Source organism: Amblyomma mixtum, chromosome 4, assembly GCF_055824585.1.
Source record: "Amblyomma mixtum isolate Tamu chromosome 4, ASM5582458v1, whole genome shotgun sequence".
Taxonomy (NCBI): Eukaryota; Metazoa; Arthropoda; class Arachnida; order Ixodida; family Ixodidae; genus Amblyomma; species Amblyomma mixtum.
In genome coordinates this window covers 150,287,505-150,310,176 of record NC_143015.1, presented here as the reverse complement: position 1 = coordinate 150,310,176, position 22,672 = coordinate 150,287,505, and the positions used below count along the sequence as shown (strand labels likewise).

General features: G+C 49.4%; 1 protein-coding gene across 4 annotated transcripts in view; it reads left to right on the top strand.

Moving 5' to 3' along the window:
* Positions 1-22,672, top strand: part of LOC149348751 (ATP-sensitive inward rectifier potassium channel 12-like) — a 151,523-nt gene that overhangs the window by 80,492 nt on the left and 48,359 nt on the right. For 2 of the 4 annotated variants that reach the window (XM_089588314.1, XM_089588312.1), the window contains exon 1: positions 5,877-6,186. The exons of the other annotated variants lie outside the window; for them this stretch is intronic. The gene's annotated coding sequence lies outside the window, so the exon portion shown is untranslated. Of the gene's footprint in view, positions 1-5,876; positions 6,187-22,672 lie in introns of those variants that run through there. 4 annotated transcript variants of the gene reach the window in all.

Genomic DNA, 22,672 nt, shown 5'->3' with positions numbered 1-22,672 from the left:
CTCACGACTGACGTCATGCGGACAACACAACGTCCCATGGCAAGATTCGCGCGAGACAACGGCACCGGACTTCGCCGCGAGGCGTGGGAGTGAGAATTTTTTAAAAGTATTTGTAAATTATGTTCAAGGTTTTCAGGACTTGTGCGTGGCATAAACTTTCTTTAGCCTTAGAATAGTGCATTTTCAAAACCGTTCCATGAAACCTTTACCGAACGTTCAGTGGCCAGATTGAACTGTCGTCTTTTTGTTTCCAGGAAACAAATAATCTGTTTGTAATTCCAGCGAAAATCCAGCCACTCTCGTTCGTTGACGGTAGGAAACATGCTCACTTTTTGTAATTCTTGCTGGAACTGTTTCATTTTTTTTTTCTTTCCCCGGGCAGGTGAGTCAGGCTTGGAACAGCTGAACTTTCCACGCACCTCTGTGACCGAGGATCCGGTGCTCCGATTCTGAACACGCGCGACGCACGAGAGGCGCCCGAGCTGAAGCTCCAGACCTCGCGACGCGATCACCACACTGCTATGTAGTTGGCGATGAAAACAAAGTGATCGTTCACGATTGCGGCAGAAATGGGAGACACTTCCAGGTACGACGCCATATTCGGCGGAAATAAATGTTCTTCCTCCTCCTCCGGGTACGACACTGCGTGCAACGAAGAGATCAGCTGTGCGATGCCACCTTTGGTTGGAACTGTTCAAACCGGTGCCGCGTTTCGTGGCGTGATTGTTTTTTTTTTCATTTTGGTTTTCTTTGCTGTTTCTCCCATGATCAGGTTTCACTTTTTCTGTCAGATTCTGTGAGTATAAAGGTATAAAGGCGCCCTGTACTAATGCACAAAGACAAACCCAGTGGGAAAAAACACCGAAACAATGCAGGCCACGTTGTGAGCAAACTATTAGCTTTTATTGGCATCGGCGTTTGCTTTAAATCTCACAGCTTACTACGTTGTGCACGCATCAGTAATAACTCAATTACCCGCTGCGATGGCTGAGTGATTACGGTGTTCGGCTGTTCAGCTCGAGGACGCGGAATCAAATCAGTCCAGTCAATCAGTCCAGTCAATCAGTCCACTCAATCAGTCCACTCAATCAGTGCAGTCTGTCAGTGCAGTCTGTCAGTGCAGTCTGTCAAATCAGTCAATCAAACCAGTCAATCAAGTCAGTCAAGTCAGTCAGTTAAGTAAGTCAAGTCAGTCTGTTAAGTCAGTCTGTCAAGTCGGTCGGTCAAGTCGGTCGGTCAAGTCGGTCGGTCAAGTCGGTCGGTCAAGTCGGTCGGTCAAGTCGGTCGGTCAAGTCGGTCGGTCAAGTCGGTCGGTCAAGTCGGTCGGTCAGTCAAGTCGGTCAGTCAAGTCGGTCAGTCAAGTCGGTCAGTCAAGTCGGTCAGTCAAGTCAATTGGTCAAGTCAGTCGGTCAAGTCAGTCGGTCGGTCAAGTCGGTCGGTCGGTCGGTCGGAGAGCACTATGGCTAATGTATCTGTGTGTGTGTTTCTTTTCCTTTAGCAGAACCGAAAACTGGGCGAGTTGGTCGAGTTGGTGAGCGGTGCACCAGCGCTTGTTTGTTTGCGTGTTTCTTCCCCTGTCTTAGTTTTTCGCGCTGTACATAATGTTGATCTTTTCCTTTGTCTGCACGAGGTTTTCTCAAGTATTTCAGCACAGGAAAGCCCAGAAGCAGGTTAAGGAAAAGCTTTTACCCTTACAAGACCGGTAGGCTTCCGGTGGTACTGCATAGAGACCGAACCCCGCGCCTCTCGCAAGTGAGGAGGATGTTGAGACCACAATGCAGAGGAGAGAGAAAAGGAGAGGTCGTGTCCATGGGCTGTGGCCATTGGCATTCAGCAACAGATACCTTTAGGTCATCGTGCAGTGAACCCGACCTCCACTCTTCCGCCGTCGCTCCAAACATGCATGTGGGCCGGTGGTTGGCACCACTCCTGGATGGAGCATTATCGGGTCTGAGTAGCGATATCCGCAGGCCCGGTGAGATAAGAGGCATATCGGGACTTGGACGCCCGCGTGTATACTTTCCAGTCTGCTGCAGCGTAAAAAGAGGAATAAGAGGGTTCCTTATTTTGAGTCCGTATCTGCTATCTGCACTTGCGAACATGACCCCGCTGATAACTCGGGGAGGTGTACACACACGGATTCATCCTTCGAAACCAAACAGTCGCTGAGTGCTTATGTGTGTACCTTGACATTTTGACCACGGCGCGAGACGTTTACTGTTGGACGATCGGACTGTGAAACGACGAAACAGCGCGAGACGCGTGTTACAGAAATTTTACCGCTTTTCTCCAGTCCAAATGCGTCCAGCTATTGAGACGGGGATGGTGCTTCATGTTTTGTCTTGCTGGGTATTATTACTGCAGTAGATGCATCGGGGAGCTTTCTCCTTGGAGGACTTTCTCCACGTTTAACCCTTGGAAAAGCCTCTTCATAGAGACTTCCATGGAAATGTTTCTTCTTAGAGACCCTATATACCGTGTACTGAAGTTTTTTTTTTTTTTTTTTTGCAAAGGAACGGCCTTGCCGTCATGTTTTCGAGAGCGACTATTCCCTGGTTATAAAGTGTCCACCCTGAGTGAGACAGTTACTGCCTATTTTCTTTCCTCATAACCTCTCCGCCCCGGCGCGTTGCGTTCAAGCCAAAGCTCCGCTTTCTGTGAAAAGGCATGACATGTTCGATGAATGCTCCCTTCTAAAGCGCCGTCTCGCGAAGAAAAGAACAGAAATTGGAGTGGACACTTAAGCTCCGCCTTAGAAGTACGTCGCGATAGCGTAATGCGTTAATTCCCATATATGCTGAAGGTCATTCTCTACTTTGCATTCATTGATTCTTGGGACTCCTCATACCACTCCTGGCTGACGCAGTGGTGCAGAAGTTAAGCGATGCGCCACTGCCCTGTGATGGCAGGTGCTCCCAGCGGTGCGGCTTATGAGACCGAGGTTGCTCTTCCCGAGAAACTTCCCGCGGTTGATCGTTAATTTAACTGGCACCTGCAACGGGGGTCAATTCGCTCTCAATCCTGTGGGCAGGTTGTAACGACACCACATGGCCACGTGACCGAGGTACCCCGTCTAAGTTGCTTCTCTGTGGAGTTTTGTTGCGAAAGCAACACTACGCGAGGCGCCGAGCCATTTCGCGGAACTGACGAAAGGCCATACTGCGCATGCGCGAGGAGCAGTGACGTCACACTGGACACAGCTGGCGCGCCGCCGCCGCCGCCTTTTCTGCGACACGGGCTCCGTAATGCTATCGCGTTAAAAACTAGTTCGCCGATTTCTCGTGGTGTGTCGCTAGTTGAGGGGTGCTCTCTCTCTTTGGTTGCACATGCGCAGTAGCCACAGAGGATATCGAATTGAATAGAGGAAGAAGGGACTGCTAGTAGGAGAGGGTTTGACTTAGCTGAATTTTCTGATACGCCTGAAATCAGGAGGCGCCAGTGACGACGAACTGCGGCAATTTTTACTTCTCTCTCCCAGCTGGCGTTTCTGACGGAGTTTTTGCAACTGGAGGTATGATCGAAGAACGATGAGATGAAAGACCGCACCGCTCTCTTGTTGCGTCTAGGTAATTTTGAGTGACTACGAATGTAGTCCTTGTGATTGGGCTTTGTCGATCGTGAATGGGAAGGTGGGTGTGGGAATGGGTTCTCATAGAGGGTGCTATACAAACATCTCTCGCATACGACTTCTCCGTTCCAAGGGTATAGCGAAAAGTGGGAGATTTCTTTCTGTTGTTACTGTTGGCTCTTTGGCGTGACATCTCTCTTGGAGCTTTGGGCGTTTCGTCGCCATATTTCACCGAGTTCAGTACTTTCATTGCATCCCGATGCAAAATTTGTTCACCACTCAGGTCGGTACCTTTTGTTGTTTTCAGGTCAGTTGTTACTTCAACCGCTAGTCCGGTAAGTCATCGAAAAAAGACAGTCACCTGTAAAGAAAAAAACTTAAAACTGTATCTTTCCCCAGGTGTTGAAGGGAAACTGCATAGGGTTTAGAAATCAACGACTTTAAGAGGGTCGAATGTGTCAAATTTGCAGGTAAACCATGCGAAGTCTTGTTGAGCTAGCACTTGAAATAGTGAAGTAATCGCCATTAAAATCGCGATGCCCTTCAAGCTTCCCCGCAGCGCACAGCGCCAAGTGAGGTGTGCATAATGACGTCATCTAAGGTATCGGTAGATTTCCAAAGCACAAACGCCTGCTTTCAAGGAAAACACCTACGCCACCGAAGGTAAATCCTGCCGAAATTTATTTGGCAGCGTCCAACGAGTCAGGGCAGAGTGTTGCTGACTACAGTGGTAATTTGAAATCCTACCTTCCTTGACGTCACGCTGAACTTCTGCGCACTCCTCTGGTGCATTGAGGAGAAGCGCGAAATTCAATCGTCGATTACGTCACTAGTTTAAGCGCTGCTGCAAAAACACTGGGCATGCTTTACCTGCAGCCTATATAGATTTGGATCCTTGAATATCGCGAAATTCTCAAAAGTGGTGCAGTTGCCCTTTAAGTACATGCCGATAGCAGCACCTCTTCACATATCCAGCACCGCTGCTCGTTTACTACGTTTCTGGCAGCCCCGGCGCCTCATCACCCTCATCTGGACGCCAGCACATGCTGGCCTCCCTGGCAACGAGGAGGCTCATTCCCTAGCCCGAGGTCTCACATTCCGGGCAGGAGTCGAGCCCCCTCTACGAGCCTCGGAGCGCCTGCTCTCCTTCCGTGATATTCTCTCGTACTACCGAGACAAACGAAGGGAATACGCACCCCCAGCTCCATCCCTCACCATACCGCAGGCTGCACATTGGCGACAACTACAAACCCGAACTGCTCCATACCCAATACTGCTGCATGCCCGATACCCAGACCAATTCCCGTCATCATGCAAACTTTGCGGCAAACCAGGAGACTTCTTACACACCCTCCTCACATGCCCCACCTTCCCTCATCCCCCATCACCAACCGCGGCGGAGTCTTACTGGGAGTCTCTTCTGACCAGCTCGTCCGCTCAAGACCAGCGCCGGATCATCTCCAGCGCTCACAGAAGGATTGCGCTCCAGGGGCTATCCTTCGCGTTGTAAGGGTGCCTCCTCCTCACATTGAGGAGGCATCCAAGTGCCATGTAGGGGGCTTCGCCCCCACGATTTACATCATTGGCAATAAAAGTTTCCACCACCACCACCACCACCTCTTCACATTTTCCTGTATGTATGTAAACGGTGATAATGTTTTCATTTTAATGGCACGAAAGCCAGCTTGACCAAATAGCACCATGGCTGACGTTTTGGTCTGTACTAGCTGAGGTCAAAGACCCAATCTTTTCAAGCATTTCACCTCAGAGATGCGGAGGGCCAGGCGAGGGGAAAGCCTGTACTCATTGGAAAACTAGTGGGTACCCGCTGGCACTGGGTATCGAACTCCCACCTCCCGCATACTAAGCTGCATGTACAGGGCCCTCTCCTATGCCACACGTCCAATGCGTATACGCTTGACTACCTCGTCTGTGGTCGCCCACGCTCCGTTCTCATTGGACGAGAAATGACGACGTCATCCCGGGGAAAACCCTCCCGGATACATCTATGGCTGCCGTAGAAATATAGATGGAGGAGAGTGTACCCTGGGGGCAGGTTTAACCCGCAACAGAGTTCGTTTCACAATGCGGGATCCCAGGAGTGGAAGAGGTCTTGCCTTCTGTTTTTCCTTTGCACGTTATCCATTTGAAAGCGTCAAAGAGGAGACTTCCTGACGTTGAGTGGTTGGCAAACAGCGATTGGCTGCCGTGGCGAAAGGTACGGGGATAAGACGGGGGGCACGTACGGGCTGGTCACGTGACTGCGCGTCGTTGCACGATCGGGCATATGGGGGGGAGGAGGGGGAGGAAGAGGTGTGGTGGGCAATGCGCCCAAGCGCAGGGCTTGCTTGCTCGCCTGTGCGCGTGACCTCGTGACGTGTCTCTCTCTTCTGTGCTCAGTCGCGTGAATCCGTGCCAGAAGCCCGGCGGTGTCTGTGTGGGGAGAACAGTCGTCGGTGGGACTGCGGCGCCGCACGCGAATCGGCTGGGATTTCGACGAGAGGGGCTTCGACGAGCGCCACCGCGTCTCCGTTCGTGCAGTGAGTGAACGCTGTGTGTGGTTGTGGCCAGTGGCGGTTTTGGACGTGGACGTATCCTAGGTTCTCCGGGGACTCCGGGTGAGTTTCGCCAGACTTTGCAGTCCTGTCCCTTGAATCTTCCCTTTATTCATAATCATAGGAAGTTGTGGCCAAGTGCTACACCAGGGTCGCCAAATCTTGTTCTGGTGAGGGAGTGCGTTGTCGGTTGTGGTCACTGAGGTCAAGCCGCACCCCAGGCCTGGGTATGCAATTCCATCGGCACGCGGATGTTTCTTTTTTGAATCCGGTGGAGAATTGCGTGGCTCCGGGATTCGAACCCCGGTCCTCTTGCACGCGTTCCTCTTGAAACCCCGGTTCCATTTACGCCATCGCTGCACCGTGTAACTTGGAGTAGCGGAGTGGGTTCCAAGACAACGTAAGAAGTGTAGCAGGGGAAACTGAGAGATGGTGGGCTGAGGACAAGGTTAATTGGAGGGACACGGGTGAGGCCTTTGTCCTCTGGTGGACGTAGTTGGGCCGATGACAGTCAAGGGTCGATACCCGAGCTGGTCACCATCAAGCGCCAATGACAGCCAGTCCCAAGCAGTCGAGGTTATCGGCCCAATATTAGAACTGTATTGGAAAAAGCATGGTCCTACAAAGGACCAGAGTTACACCATTCATCTCCAATGATGGACCGATTACCTGTGTTGCTTAGGGGCGCTCCGGGAGAGAGGATGAAAGGAAGAGAATGAAGGTAGCGGACAGAGAGAGAAACCACGTGAATAGAGTATTCTAGATTTGCATAGGGAGCAGGACAGTTGGAAGAGGAATGGTCAAAAACGTTCAACCGCTGCCTTAGTATAGCATTGCACTGGCGGGACTGAGCAAAGTCAGGCTCAGCGCAACGTTCCTGACGTTTGCGGCAGCTTCACCTCACATCGCTGGCTCGCTGCTGAGTGACATCGAACGACTGTTTCAATGCTGTACAGACTCGGAATGCTCCGTCTGTTGCCACTACCCTCGGAAACAATAGCTGTAGCTCGTGCATGGACTTTATGAGGTGCTCAAAACAACTACGAGATGTGTACAGAGAGCAGTGGGAATTATTTTTAAACACTGCTCCCTCGAATAGGCTTGACAATTTTACTACTTCCCTCATTGTGTGACCCTTCACAGAACACATAACGTACGCGTCCGCAGTTTTTGCTTACTGGTTTGAATTGGCTCATGGCATCCAACGTCCTAAGGCTGCATTCGCAAGGGCTCGAGAAACGCCGTTGTGGTGGACTCTGAATTACGTTCGACCGCCTGGGGTTCTTAAACTTGCACTGTCATCGCGCAGCGTAGGGCAAGTTGTAGCATTTACCATCCATCGAAATGCGGCCGCCGCGGCCGCACGTTAAATACTCAGCTACCGGGGCGAGTAATTTTCGGTAGCGAAAATATTCAACAGCGAGCGTATTCAGCTCCTCTGTCGTGACTCGTAGGCTTGTAGGAGGGGAAACAAAAAAGAAGGTTCATAGGTCCTTGTCTGGGTTATGGGGTAGATCTTAAACACCTGCTATTGATTTGTACGCGAGAAACTTTGTCACAGTGATTAGAGCTAAAAACGGAGCATAATCCCAGTGAAGTATTTGTCAGGTTACGATTACACCAAGCACGCGCATTCCACATATGTCATGTAAAACTCTAGTTTGGGCGAGTTGGTGCATGTTGAAAGAAAAAAGTGGTAATGGCGCAAGAAACGAGGACACGGAAGGAACACAAAAGACAGGACTGACGCCAACTTGCAACTGGGGTTTATTGCAACAAGCCTGCCTTTTTGTACTGCAACCAAGCCGTATCAACAAAAGCATCAACGTTGAGCATATCAGTCGGCAATTCATGCGAACACTGGAAACACAGTACCGCTGATTACTACGGAATCTACTTTAAGCAGAGCTTGGGATGACTTCTTTCCTGGCCAGCAGGAACGATAACATCAACAACCAAAGCAAAAACAAGGCACTGGGGCATGACAAGTCTACGCTAACAAATTATGAAACGCGTGGCCAAAGCGAAAAAGAGCAAGCATCGAACGACTAAGTGATAAAACCGCGTGAAAAGTGAAAGTGGATGACCAACAATAACCCGGAAAAGACATGACCAACACTAACAATAAGAGGGATGAAGTCTGAAGATACAGCGCCTGGCGTGAAGTGATAAAAACTGAAGGCCATTCCTGAAGAACAATCGTCTTAGCGTCAAAGCAGACACATTTCCTCAAGACTTTTGATGAAGGTGGCCCGTGTACTCGAGCTTCCTCACCGCATTTCTTGCCGGTAGCCACTGGTAGCCGGCTGTGCACTGCAAAGAGAACAAGGGGGCGGGAGTAGAACTTGGTTTTAGGGGGGGGGGGGGGGGGGGGGGGGTAGATAGGTGCCTGGTCTACACGGTAACTGCCTGAAGAAAGACAACATTTATGTCTCACGCATTCTCTGAGAGTAAACACTTGAGTGTATGCAGAGTAGATAATGTGTTGTCCTTCCTATTACTTTGAGCTGTACGCCTACAGGTGACAGCGCGGTGGTGGGCACACAACCGGAAGCCATTGAGTCGCACTCTGGGTACTCGACCTTTCATTCACTCTCGGATAGAAGCCTCCGAGAGAGCCGTTCATTCACGTGCGATGCCCGTACGTGGCACGTGTGGTTTCTGCCGATTGAGACCCGCAGCAGTGTTTTTACTTCTCGGCTTGTTGATCATCGCTCTTCGCTGATCGCGCGCGACTGTGGGAGAGTGGCGAGGGCGCAACCGATACGGTGCGTGAGCGAGAAAGCGTGTGCGATAGTCGGAAGCGCTGATACGCAGCAAAGTGTACTACATCCCTTTACTGCACCTTTTTTAGACTAGGTTTTAGGGTTGTCTGTCCCCGCCGTCGCACGGGATGTTTGTACGTACGGACAGTTCTGTATAGGCTGCCAGTGATCAGCATATTCAACGTGTACGTCCGAACATCGACGAGGGCGCGTGTTCGGTGCAATAGTCTGTATAGCTGGTGGTTATCGATGTGTGGCCGACGCTGAGCTGTGTGACGCAATTTTCGGGTGATCACAGTAGGCTTAATCCATTCGTATTAAAGTGCTGTAAAGCAGTTTGTTATTCTGGGAAGGCTGAACGAAATGCATGGGCTTAGTTAGTCTGTTGGTTCGTATATCTGGCACCGTCACTTTCATTGGAGAAATTACCACCACAATAAGAAGTTTGATGGCCTTGTTTGTTGGCTGGGAGCGAGAGCGATCGCATTCATTTTGAACGCGACTGTACCGATGTTTTTCGGCGGCGGCTGTATGGGGAACATATATTAAACATATAAAAAGCACATTTGGGACGTATGTAGGATGTATGTGGGACGTATATGGGATTGTACTACGACAGCTGAATATCCGACCTTCTCTGGGGCAAACGGTGTCGCTGTTGCCTTTGCATTATGCCGCGACCTGTAACCGTGTGGAGGTGCCAGTCGTGGCCATGTGGACGGAACAGGGTGCCGGCCAGTAATTTTTTTTTTTATTCTGAGGGTAGATACTCATAACTAGTGATTGGTAAGAGCAGTTGATTGAAGAAACTTCTTAGCGACATTCTGAAAGAAGAAAATGCGATAAAGCTTAGGTTGCCCTCTGTGGTGTCTACAATGAGTGTCTAATGTTCTTGCGAGTTTCCCGCCAAAACTCCGGTTAGAGCAAGTTTCATTGCCCTTTTATGGTACGCAGGACTCACCTTCGGTTCGGAAGTTTTCGAATACCTTCCATTGGATCATCGTATGGGATTATACTAATCCTACCCACTAATCCACCTTAATTCATTTTCTAGGATGGGTTTATTTCTAAAGTATGGGGAGGGGGGTCAACTACGAAATTTTGGGGGTCTACCTGCCACGATGGGACTGTTGTGATGACCTCACAGTCACGTGACCTCTCTCCACCAGTCAGGCTGGCCCATTACGGCGGGTTGTGACGACGTCCCAAGGTCACGTGACCTGTCTCGACCAATCAGGGAATTCCGTTACGGAGAAACCGGAAACTGCATAACGACAACCTTAATGCTGTCGCATTAAATAAGTTGGTTAGTAAAGTTGATTAGTACAGTTAAAAGGCAAAGAAAAGGCACCACTTCACACTTCTTTCGGTCCCGCTCGGCGTCCACCTAAGTGCACGGAACTGACCGTAAGAAAGCGATAGAGCAAGCACGTCTTTTCGCGCTCAAGGAGCTTCCTGCTGAGCTAGTGTACGTCTCTCAACGCCGCTTATCATCGGGTGCATTAGCAGCAGCGGTTCTTTTTTTTATCACTCTGCACTTAGAGGCTAATGGATTTCCTTTCTCGCAGTTCAAGCTACAGGACAGAGGGAGCGTGTTTGTGCCAGTGTCGGCCTACCCGTTTCCGCCTTGCCGGTCGGTCAGAGTCTTTCTTCACTTGCCTTTTTTTTTTTTTAACACTCGCTGTCTCTGTTTGTTTTGGAGAGCTGCGAAGCGTCCCTTATCTGGGCCTCCGCCGATCGACGCCTCCTCGGGTGCGAAGCGAGCGTATACATCTTGGCGACGGAAGCGGCGAAATTGCAACAGACGGCGCCGCTGTCGCCATGTTCCGCGTAAGCGCGGGAAGTGTCCGGTAGCGCGGCCGTTATCTGTGCACTCGGTGTTAGTGCACTCGCCCGGAATCCGTGTTTGTTGTCTATTCGTATTTCCGGTTCGGTTTGACGAGTACGAATATCGTTTAGGTCGTACTGAATGAACATCCGGGTCTCCCAATGAATGGACGGATGTTTAGAGGTGATCCCTGTTCGGGGCGCCTTGTTGGTCTTGGTGACACTTGTTGTCTTGCCAGTGACGTATAGATTGCGTTAGGAGGAGAAGCAAAGCATCGAGGATGCCAAAGCAGATCATTTATCTTGGAGTGGTACTTCCGTTACACTCCTCATTCGTGTGACGTTGTCTTTCTTTCTTTCTTTCTTTCTTTCTTTCTTTCTTTCTTTCTTTGCTTGTTTCCTTGCTTCCTTCCTTCCTTCAATCATTCCTTCCTTCCTTCCTTCCTTCCTTCCTTCCTTCATTCCTTCCTTCCTTCCTTCTTTCTACCTTTCTTTCTTCCTTTCTTTCCTTCTTTCCTTCTTTCTTCCTTTCTTTCTTCCTTTCTTTCTTTCTTCCTTTCTTCTTTCTTTCTTCCTTTCTTTCTTTCTTTCTTTCTTTCTTTGCTTGTTTCCTTGCTTCCTTCCTTCCTTCAATCATTCCTTCCTTCCTTCTTTCTACCTTTCTTTCTTCCTTTCTTTCCTTCTTTCCTTCTTTCATTCTTTCGTCCTTTCTTTCCTTCTTTCTTTCTTTCTTCTTTCCTTCTTACTTTCCTTCTTTCTTCGTTACTTCGTCTCTCTCGTTTTTACGGCGAAAGCCGTTTATGGTAGCCCACCCTGAGTCGTCGAGTCACTGAAGCCCGTTGTAGTTCCTCCTTGGACTTGGCGCCCAAGTCGATCGGCACAAAGTCAAGGGATGGCCAAACTATAGCCGAGACAAGCCAAGGAAGAGCCAAGAAGACGAGATCAAGAAGAAAAAAATAGAGAAGAGGAAACGGGAGGAAGTGGCAGAACGCCGTCGTTGAGGGGGAAATTGACATGATGTTGATGATGGTGGATTTTATTGGTCCAAGGGCAGAAAGAGGGCTATGGCACAAGCTAGTAACTCGTTTACACAAGTTGGCGTTAAATACCAATTCTCCAAATAATTCACTGCAGAGGAGCCGAGAAGCAGGCCAGCAGAAATGGACTCGACCATGGTGGACATGATGGCTGGCACTGAATGTTTCAACTGAGCTGTAGCCTAGTTTAGCCAATTATTCTTCCGGTGCCCACTAATCAGCTACTATGTTTCGTCCACCAACACTTAATTCACCTTATCGTGCTTCCTTTTGCAAAGGGCTCGCTTATCTCCACGTGGCGCGCATGAATTTCACCTCAGTTAGCTGTTTCTTGAGGAACCATGGAGCTTGTGTCCTCGTGTCTCCTGTCAACGTATGTTGTTTTTGTTTTTTCCTGGGAAGCGGACGATGGGGCCTGGCCTACATTGGATTAGTGGGTGTTCCATGGTTTTCCCTCTGTTGCATAGAGCACCACGTGCAATCAATGTCTTAGAACTTTCCCCCGTGGTGTCTTCTGTACTCGATTTGCGCGCGACGCGTTTCAACAAGCACATCGAAGCGATGTAACTGTTAGCTGACCGTTTCGTGGTGGCGTATTCCTGAACCAAAGGGCGCGGTGCAGAATTTTAGCCATGTTCAGCAACGAAGCCAGGGAAGCGTACTCTGTACACGAATATGCCTATATGGGAGTAAAAAATAGCGAGGACACTTTGACAACTGAAGTGTTGAGAGGCGAAAGCTGAGAACACTCTGCCGTGACGACTTCCGGTGGATGTGACGTCACACCGTTCCCGTGGCTATATCGATACCAAAATTATACATCTTTCGGGGATCTTAAGTGTTAATTACGCGTAATCAGACATTTTTCCATCTAACTTGACACAATCCGACGTTTTTCCGACCATTCTGTGACAATTTTCACTATGCCGTGACGACTTCCGGTGGATGTGACGTCGCACCGTTCCCGTGGCTATATCGATACCAAAATTTTACATTTTTCGGGGATCTTAAGTGTTAATTACGCGTAATCACACATTTTTCCGTCTAATTTGACACAAATCCGACGTTTTTCAGACCATTCTGTCACAATTTTCACTACGCCGTGACGACTTCCGGTAGATGCGACGTCACACCGTTCCCGTGGCTATATCGACGTCCGCGCTATTTCGACGCAATTTCGACATGTTTGCCTATAGTTAGTTAACCAATTAACCTACAGTCATCAAACTTGGCTTCTAGGTTCATTTTTTCCTCCTCTATCTGCTTTTCTTCTATCTTTTTTAGTTCCCGAATTAAACTCGTGTGACGCGCTTTGTTGAACGGGCGGCAGTATGAGCCATTAAAGGTTTTCGCCTTAAAAGGGAGTAACCTGTACTCTAGCACAGCCTCTTATGAAAAGGTGTGTGCTAGAGGACAGCTTTACTCCCTTTTTCTCCTCTCTGTTCACAGTGTAGGTGTGTGATGACTGTGGCGATGCAAGATATACGTTACTATGCGGCTGAAGTATTGTGGACATAGTCTCCGCAGCACTAGCAGTGCAAGGAACCTGCTGACGTCAGTTTTATCAGGAGCTATAAAATGAACCCGAACTAATGATTCATCATATCCCCCCCCCCTTCCCCCGCAGATGTGGCGCGTGATATAGCGCCACTCGAAGGTCTTCGAGCGCGAGTTGCGCATTCGTAGTCGAACGCGGGACGTGTTAATTGGTTGACCTCGATGCTGAATGTACCCCCCCCCCCCCCCCCCCATGTTTTTTCCGATGTGCGCCTAATGGCGGATGCGTGGAGAAGCCGGACGGAAGCGGAGTTTCCTTCCGTCGCGGGCTTGGAAATGGGGGCCATCAGCATTGCGTGCATGCGTTCCACGGCCTCAGGGGGGCCTCGTATTCATGCTTTGACCCAACTGCGCAGGTTCTACTTGATACGTGTGGGAAGCCCAAACGTGACGCAAACTGGGCCCCGCCGCGTTGGCTCAGTGGTTATGGCGCTCGGCTGCTGGTCCGAAAGACGCGGGTTCGATCCCGGCCGCGGCGGCTAAATTTCGATGGAGGCGAAATTGTAGAGGCCCGTGTACTGGGCGATGTCAGTGCACGTTAAAGAACCCCGGGTGGTCGAAATTTGCGGAGCCCTCCACTACGGCGTCCCTCATAGCCTGAGTCGCTTTGGGACGTTAAACCCCAATAAACCAACCATAAACCAAGCAAACTGGGCTGTTGCTGTCGTTGCTGTCGCCCTATAGCGGAAAATTTTTTTATTGGGTTATTGGGGTTTGACGTCCCAAAGCGACTCAGGCTCCGAGAGACACCGTAGTGGAGGGCTCCGGAAATTTCGACCACCTGGGGTTCTTTAACGTGCACTGACATCGGAAAAATGTCACTTACCAATTGTAGGAGACTGACCGGTTATCTGGCGGCGATGACCTGGTGTTGAAAATTATTTTAATGCGAGAGCATTATACGGCTCAAGGGCAACGAAACCCGGTGTCGGCGTTGCAAAGCAGCAGTGGTCCGAAAAATCCCAGATGACGTCACTGTGGCATCGAAGAAAAATAAACTTCCGAAGGTGCGGGAAACTGAGCGCACCCTTACCAAAAAAGGTTTAAGCAGTCTATGGAGTGTTTATAGACTTCTGTCTATAAAGTCTAAAGACTGTCATAGACAAATCCTAGAGGATAGTCTATAGGCAATACAAATGCCATAGACAGTCTATAGACAATCTATAGATTTAAGGCCATACACTTTTAGTAGACTTTCATCTATAGACAGTCTATAAACTATGAATAGACAAAATCAATATCTATAGAAAGTCAATAGAGTCAATAAGAAGTCTACAGACTGTCTGTAGACCATTTTTATAAGGGCAGGGCTTTGAGATTGCGAGGCAAGCACGCAGTTAGCCATAGGCCACAAAACAGCGTTGCTTCTTGGAGTACAAAATTGAACTTAATATATTCGCTGCTTTACGACTGTATGCTAATGAGTACGCGTGTGATTAAAAAATAACGGAAAAATAAATAAAAATTAATGAATCGAAATGAAATAAAATAAAAGCGTTTTCGCGATCAAAGTGCATAAATAGTCTTTAGTGCCCTCCGTAATTTTTTCAATCAAATACTCGGAAGCAGAAGACATACGTGCTAAAGTAACAAATAAATTGGTAAATTGGTTTTTGAGGAAAGGAAATGGCGCAGTATCCGTCTCGCAAATCTCGGCGGACACTGAACTTCGCCGTGAGGGAAGGGAGGAAGGTTGGAATGAAAGAAGAGAGATAGGAAGAGGTCAAAGAATTGATTTTTGTGAGACATCATAGTGATTAAATGGTTTGGTTTATTGGGGTTTAACGTCCCAAAGCGACTCAGGCTACGAGGGACGCCGTAGCGAAGGGCTCCGGAAATTTCGACCACCTGGGGTTCTTTAGCGTGCACTGACATCGCACAGTACACGGGCCTCTAGAATTTCGCCTTCATCGAAATTGCCCCGCGCCGGTGGGGGAACAGGACTTTATATGCCGAGTGGAGTAAGGTTTCAGTAGGGAATGACCGTAAGCATGAGCCGTAAAAGAAATGGGAATAAAGGAATCTTTTAGTAAGGACTCGCCTAGATTTAACATTAAAAAGATGTATGACAGAACACAGATTCCTATTACCGTGACTAAACAGTGCTCAGGGACGAAGAAAAAAAATCTTTGTTGTCTGTGTCAAAGCACGCACAATGGTGAGTCCGACCATTCCGGTCAAAACCGTACCGATCCGGTTTTGACATTTAGAAACACCTCGCTTCAGCAGTGTGGTCGCCGCCTTTTCCCCTTTTCGTCACTCCTGGGGCAACTTGGACGGAGTAGATCTACGGCTGCTGGAGGGAGTAAAACGCCGACTTACTCCTTCCTTGCGGCCTCCGGTTTCTGAGGTGTGTGTGACAATGACGTCGGCGCCATGATATGTCTTAACCGAAGACTCCGGAGTAATCGTTGTGAAACCGACGCACCCTTCTTTTCGAACTTTCGAAAGTTCGTACACAAAACTGATTAGCATGCACACTGAAGGTCGACTCTGTGCATGCTGAGCAATTCATTTTGTCATAAGGCCGCCGCGGTGGCTCAGTGGTTATGGTACTCGGCTGCTGACCCGAAAGACGCGGGTTCGGTCCTGGCCGTGGTGGTCGAATTTCTATGGAGGCGGTATGCTAGAGGCCCGTGTACTGTGCGATGACAGTGCACGTTAAGGAACCCCAGATGGTCGTAATTATCCGGAGCTCTTCACTACGGCGTTTCTCATAGCCTGAATCGCTTTGGGACGTTAAACCCCCGCAAGCCAACCGCAAACCAAACCAAGCATTTGGGAAATTCATTTTGTCGATAACAAATCGCTGCAACCTCCTGTGTATGGATATGATTCGCGTCCTGATGGCTTTTCGCGAGTACCTTTTGCAGGGCACTCGATAGAATAGAGAGGATAAACTGAGAATTTTTGTTTATCAACATAGAGCACTATAGCTTGCGCGGTTTGAAGAGACGCCGCAGAATCCGGGGGCACATGAGAGAGACGTACTGCTTTTATTAATTACTCCATAATTACGTGTTACATGCCCAATATTTTTTGCTTCCCTCTTGGCTAATAAAATCGAAAACTCATTCTCAAATTTAGTGAAGAAATAACCAGAAAAATACTCCTAATGTAGTGCAAAAATTTGTTCCCTCTTACATTGTTCCCGACTGTACGTGTAGCGAGCGTACTATGCACGTTTTTCGTCCGTTCAAGGGGGCGACAGCAGGAGCTTTAAGCGCGTACAACTGTCGTAGCGTACACCTACCTGACTCATCAGACGGGGCGTCCGGGAAAGAGAACAGATGTGTGCGTGTGTCTCTGAGCGTAATGTGCTTCCCGGAATGATATGAACAAAAAGAAAAAAAGCTTAAAAGAGAACTCAACAGCCGTAGAGGCACCTCACACAGTTCGCCGCGCGCCATATTGCCTAGGCTGTCCTTCGGACGCATCGCTCCAATCGGGGTGAGTGTTGTCGCGTTTTCTTTTTCGTCGAATTGTTTTTCTCTTTCTGTGTGCTCCCTTTGAGTCCACTTGACAAGTGTACGTATAGGCCTGAACGGGATCGCTCAGTGAAAAGCGAGTGCGAAGGATAAATCGGAGAGAACGCGAAAGCGTGATCGAGTACCTTGCACCGAGATGTAGGTAAAAAGGCGCTTGTGATTCGGGTGCAGACTTTGTGTGTGCATGCGCAGCGGCTAAAACTAATAGTTTGATCGAATATACGCACAGGTTGCGCGAGCCGGGTAATGCACGCAGTTTTAGCGCCGTGACCGGAACGTTGGCCAACCCCTGTGCGGAGCTCCTGAGGGGCTGCCTTGCACATCAGATCTAAACCGCTCTGGTCGTGCTTCGGCACTGACTGCGAACACTCTGTAGAGTAAGTTCTTAGCCATCTCCGACCCAATATTTGGATAGGTCCGGATTAAATGCACAGGATGAACAAGAAAATATTATCGCACTGATTGACATTATAAGAGCCCGTATGTCCGTTTATCTGCAGACGCGTAGCCGGTTATACTGCGTGTTTTCGTCTTTTTTGTGAATTGACAGGATAACGAAGTTTTTAGTCATCAATGTGCTTGCATGCTTGGTCTGCGTATAATTCTGAGGGGATGGAAAACAAAGTAAGACAGGCAATCAGCACTGAAAGATTGTAGGAGTCGAACCTCGTCATAACGAAGCGGCTTATAGCGAAATAATGGATATAACGGAGGAATCAAGGTTCTCCTCGGAGGCTCGGTTAACAGGGGCTATAACGAAGCTACGGCTATAACGAAGTAATCTCCGGACCCCTTCAACTTCGTCATAACGAGGTTCAACAGTATTTCAACCGCAAGTAAAAGCGAATCTTGCGTCGGATTTCGAATCTGAAGGCAACCCACGTTACCTTCTCTGTTGCGTTATCTACTAGGCGCCGTCACTGTGTAAACATTTCTCCACCTCACGCACGGACTGACATGTACAAATTCAGCTTTTTCCCGCGTACCATCGAGTAGCGGAACTCCCTGCCTGGTGAAATTCGTTCACTTCCATTTCCGCAATTTTTGGCTGCCATTGAATGTCACTGACACCTTGTTTTGTTCATATATTGTATATTGTTTGTATTTTCTATGTATGCACGCTTACACTTATGAACATATTTACTCTCTTCATGTATTCTATACGCCCACTCGTGCAGTAGCCCCTGGTGGGCTGCAGTATGTAAAAATAAATAAATAAATAAATAAGAAGTCTCTTCCGCACGGCTGCCTTTGTCTTGTGTGTCTTGTAAATAAAGCCTCGAAATAGAGGCCTTCGACACGAGATACGTGGTGGCCACTGGCCTTGGCATGCCATCAGGTATTGTTCAATATGGTCAAAGTCATGGAGTCTCAATTATTTCTGCCGTTCAGTGCTGCTGTATGCGTTCTGTAGACCGGACGTCGGAACGGACCCAACGCAGCCCACCGACGTCTTCGTTGGCGAGAACAAGGCGTGATCACGCGCACCTCTTAATCGTTCCTCTTCGCTAAGGGCGCGGCGTGTCGGCACGCACACATGTAGGCTTGAGCGAGCACCATTAGCGACGCGAGAAACTGATACGCGCACTTACGAAGGAAGCGGAAAGGGGAGGGGGGGAGGGGGGGTCTTGAAGAGAGCGTGCCGCAGCTACTGCTCGATTGCGCAGTTGTTTGTGCCTGCCGAGGCGTGTACAGGGTGTATTACCTGACACGGCGACGGCATTAACTTGCCTGTCTGAACAACACCCCCGTACCCGTACACGCGAATTGCCGGGGAGAATTAATTCTTGAAGAATGAACGGCGTCAGAGCTCACAAGGGTGGCAGACGACGCCGTGTACACGGCAGAAGACGGCTGTAGTTAACGGGAGTGGCTCGGGCGAAGTCAGTTTGTTTTTTATTTGCGGGTGTACCATCGTGCATAAGTCAATGAAGGGGGATCGCGTGCATAAAGCAATTAGAATGGTTTGGTTTGGTTTATGGGGGTTTAACGTCCCAAAGCAACTCAGGCTGTGAGAGACGCCGTAGTGGAGGGCTCCGGAAATTTCGACAACCTGGGGTTCTTTAACGTGCACAGACATCGCACACTACACGTGCCTCTAGAATTTCTCCTCCAAAGAAATTCCAGCCGCCGCGGCCGGGATCGAACCTGCGTCTTTCGGGCGAGCAGCCGAGCGCCGTAACCACTGAGCCACCGCGGCGGGGCGCAATATGAATGAGTAGACCCGTGGTCACTTGCCTGAAAAACAGCCCTAGCCATGCCCGTAGCCTTACCCACACGCACCCATACCTGTACTCATGCCTATACCCGGACACGTACACATGAAGGTCAAGAGAATATTCACGAAGAATTAATGACGTTAGTGTCCGCACGACTGGCAAAGGATGCCGTGCTAGCAAAGAAGAGTGACGGAAGCAGACGTCAAGAACTGTCACGAGCATACGACGTGCTGCGGGGACATTGGTAGACAGACCCCATGTAACGTCTTGGGAACGCTTGACCAGGTGACGTTGAGTGACGTTTTCCTTGCATGACGCGTAAATGGTTTCGGTGTAGGTTGAAGTTCATGGTTATCAGCTGTGCCGCTGGGGAATAGAAAAAATAAATCGATTTGAATACGCTCCAGCCGGCTGGCAATTTTAGAGCTGTATCCTAATACATTGACGTATAATATTTCATTACCGTCGTCTGCTCAGCGGCGTCAGTATGGTGTGGGCGTGCCGTCACTCGAAGTCTTGACAATATGGGCCCTGAAGCGTCGTCATGACAGGTTCGTTTAGAAAACAAGGACAGACACTTCCCGGACTTTATCGTTTCTTGTCGTGCGTTCTGGGAAGAATTATTCCACCTGTCAGTATGGGTTGCATATTTCTTGTTTGTTCATGCACTGGTCTGTCGTTTCACACACAAGTCTCGTCAGAACGCCGACCATACGCTCAACGAGCACAGCGTGAGGGGTCGACAGATAACTGCTTTCAAAAGTGGCTGGCTGACAGCAATTCTCTCAAGAACGTAACGTACTGAGGTCGGCACTTCAAGCTATCATGAACATGGCATGCAACAGCGGGAACCACCCTAATAAAAATGGTCTATAGACAGTCTATAGACTTCTTGTGGACTCTGTTGCCTTCCTATAGATATTTATTTGTGTCTATTCATTGTCTATAGACTGTCTATAAGCAAATGTCTACTTCCATAAGTCTATAGATTGTCTATAGAATTTGTATTGCCTACAGACTGTTCTCTAGGATTTGTTTATAGAGTCTATAGACTTTATATATGGGCTGTCTATAGACTGTCTAAAGTTTTTTTTTTTTTCTGCAAGAGCAGTGTCCACAAAATCGGCAATACTGGTACATGGCGTAGAGTGGGGAGCGTGGACTGCAAAGCTGTAGTCAAGGGGAAGCTGTAGCGAATAGTTCACGAATGAAAATTGAGTGGTTTGGCAAATCAAGCAACCATTTCTCTGATTGATGAACGGAATACTTCCATTCTGTGTTGGCCGGAGTGCTTTTCAACGCGGTAACGTTACAGGCCCCGTTCTCCACAAAATCCGGTGTCGGCGTTGTGGGCTAAAAATCACGAGCATGGCTCTGGCAGGTGGTGCCCGGAGAGTCACCTAGGAGGCAGGTGGGCCACCGGGGTCACGTGACCTTGCAGCGTCATTACAGCATGACCAGCGGATAGTGAGAAAACTGCCCACTGTGACAGGTGGCAGTTAAACTAATGATTGGTTGCTCGGGAAGTGCAACCTGGGTCGCACAAGGCCCACCGCTGGGTGGTGGTGGTGGTGAAAACTTTTAATTACTGAAATAGAGTTTGGGAGCCACAGAGTGGCCCCGCTACATGGTCGGCGTCCCTAGTCCGGGACACCGCACGACGAGGCCCCGTCTCTCGCCCGTTTCACCAGAGCCCTTTGGGACTCAAGCGAGGAGCAGTTGAGAAGGGCAGTCTCCCATTCCTCTCTGGAAGGAGTAGGGGAAGGGGGGAGGTGGGGATTTTGAGTACATGCCCACACCATGTGGAAGATATCACAGGTCTCCCCACAGTGTGGGCATCGCCCATCCGTGTTAGGATCGTAAAGCTTTAAGATTGCAGGACAGAGTAGAGTACCTGTCTGCAGGCGCCTTAAAGTTCGCTCCTCCGTCTTACTCAGCCCCTTTGAAGGGGCCGGGAAAAGGCGGATCACCTGCCATCGCAGGGCAGTGGCGCATCGCTTAATACCACTGCACCAATGCGCCAGGAGGGGCATGAGGACTCCCAGCTATCTATGAATGGGAAGTAGAGAATGACCTTCTGCATAAATGGGAATTAACCCATTAGGCTATATCGCGTCATGCCCTTAAGGCTGAGCTTAAGAGTCCCCTCCAATCTTTAAGCCGCCTTTACGTCGCCTGTAAACGTAGGTGCTACATGGCTGTCCGGCTTACCGTTGGCACTGCGTATTTCTGCGTATTAGCATTGAAGTTCTATCACAAAAGCGCCTCTATTTAATCACAAATAACTCTGTCTTATTCCGGTCTTATTCTGGGGCGAAGTAGGAATGCCATGAGCGGTATCCCTGCCCTCCACTGAGAGGACCCGTTCCTAGCTGCCGCACAGAGCCTACAGCTCTAGTCATAAGTTTTCATGCCACAAGGTTTGCTTTTCAGCAGTTTAGTTTAACAGTTACGCCTGAATGAAGGTATCAAATTTTGGGACGGAGAAATAAGACGGTTGTACGCACTTCTCAACTTTTTTCCGAGTTTCGAAGCTGCGGCGAGCGACTTTGCAGCTGAATATTTAGGAAATTCTTTGGCCTGAAAACTTTCGATTCAGGCTGCACATTTCCCAGGTCCGACTGGACCGCATTGCCGACATCTGTTTGAGTAGGCAGCCTATATGCTGCGCTCATCTCACGGGCGCAGCGAACGTCACCAAGACTCTGAAGGTGCTGATATAGCTATAGGGGGTGTTGGCACAATCCGGTGAGCTCCGCAGTGTCACGGATGCTGCTGCAGCGGTCGGAAATGCGAGTGGTAGAGTTTATAACGTAGTTAAACCGAGTGGACGAGCGAAAGCATGTGTTCGTTCTTCGCCCCTTGTTTCTGGCATCTGCATATGCACACAACCGCGAGCGGCAGCGGCGGTCACACAGACCCGAACTAAGGACTTCAACCTCTCAAGACCTTTGAATTTTTTTTGTGCGTAATAAATGTTTACTACTACTACTGCTACCGCCACCGCCACCGCCACCACCGCCACCGCACCGCACCGCACCGCACCGCACCGCACCGCACCACAACGCACCACACCGCACCACACCGCACCGTCACCACCACCGCGTTTCTCGGTCTTCATCTCCATACTCTATCCACACGATGGTAGCTGGCGCGACGCCCTCATCCTATTACCTCCGAGCATCCTCCCATTGGCTGTAGCTTGCACGAGCTCCTCCGAACTAATCCGAGCTTACCCGAGTTACTCCGAGGCTTCACTCTAGGTTCTTGGTTAGGTTTCACCCCGTTATGTAGGGCTTTCGCTCATAAAAAAAAAAGAGAGAGAGCAACGTTCACGTAATGTGCAATGTGAGCGTCAGCCAGGAAGGCGTCTTGAGGCCACGGATGCGTTAGGAGCTTAATGGGTTGCATGTCGGTAAGTCACGTGTTCATTTAATGGGTACAGTCGGTCGTGTGATTGGTTACATGAGCGATGGTGACGTCACTGATTGTGGCCACGCGATGACGACGTCATTACGTAAGAACGACGCGACCTCCGCAAAAGGAGCCCTAGCCTTTCAGTTCTCGTTACGAAGGCTGTGGCAGAAAAATGTACCACTTTTTTCTACAAAATCTGACGTAGAAATGGCTTTAAAGTTTATGCGTGTGGGACATGA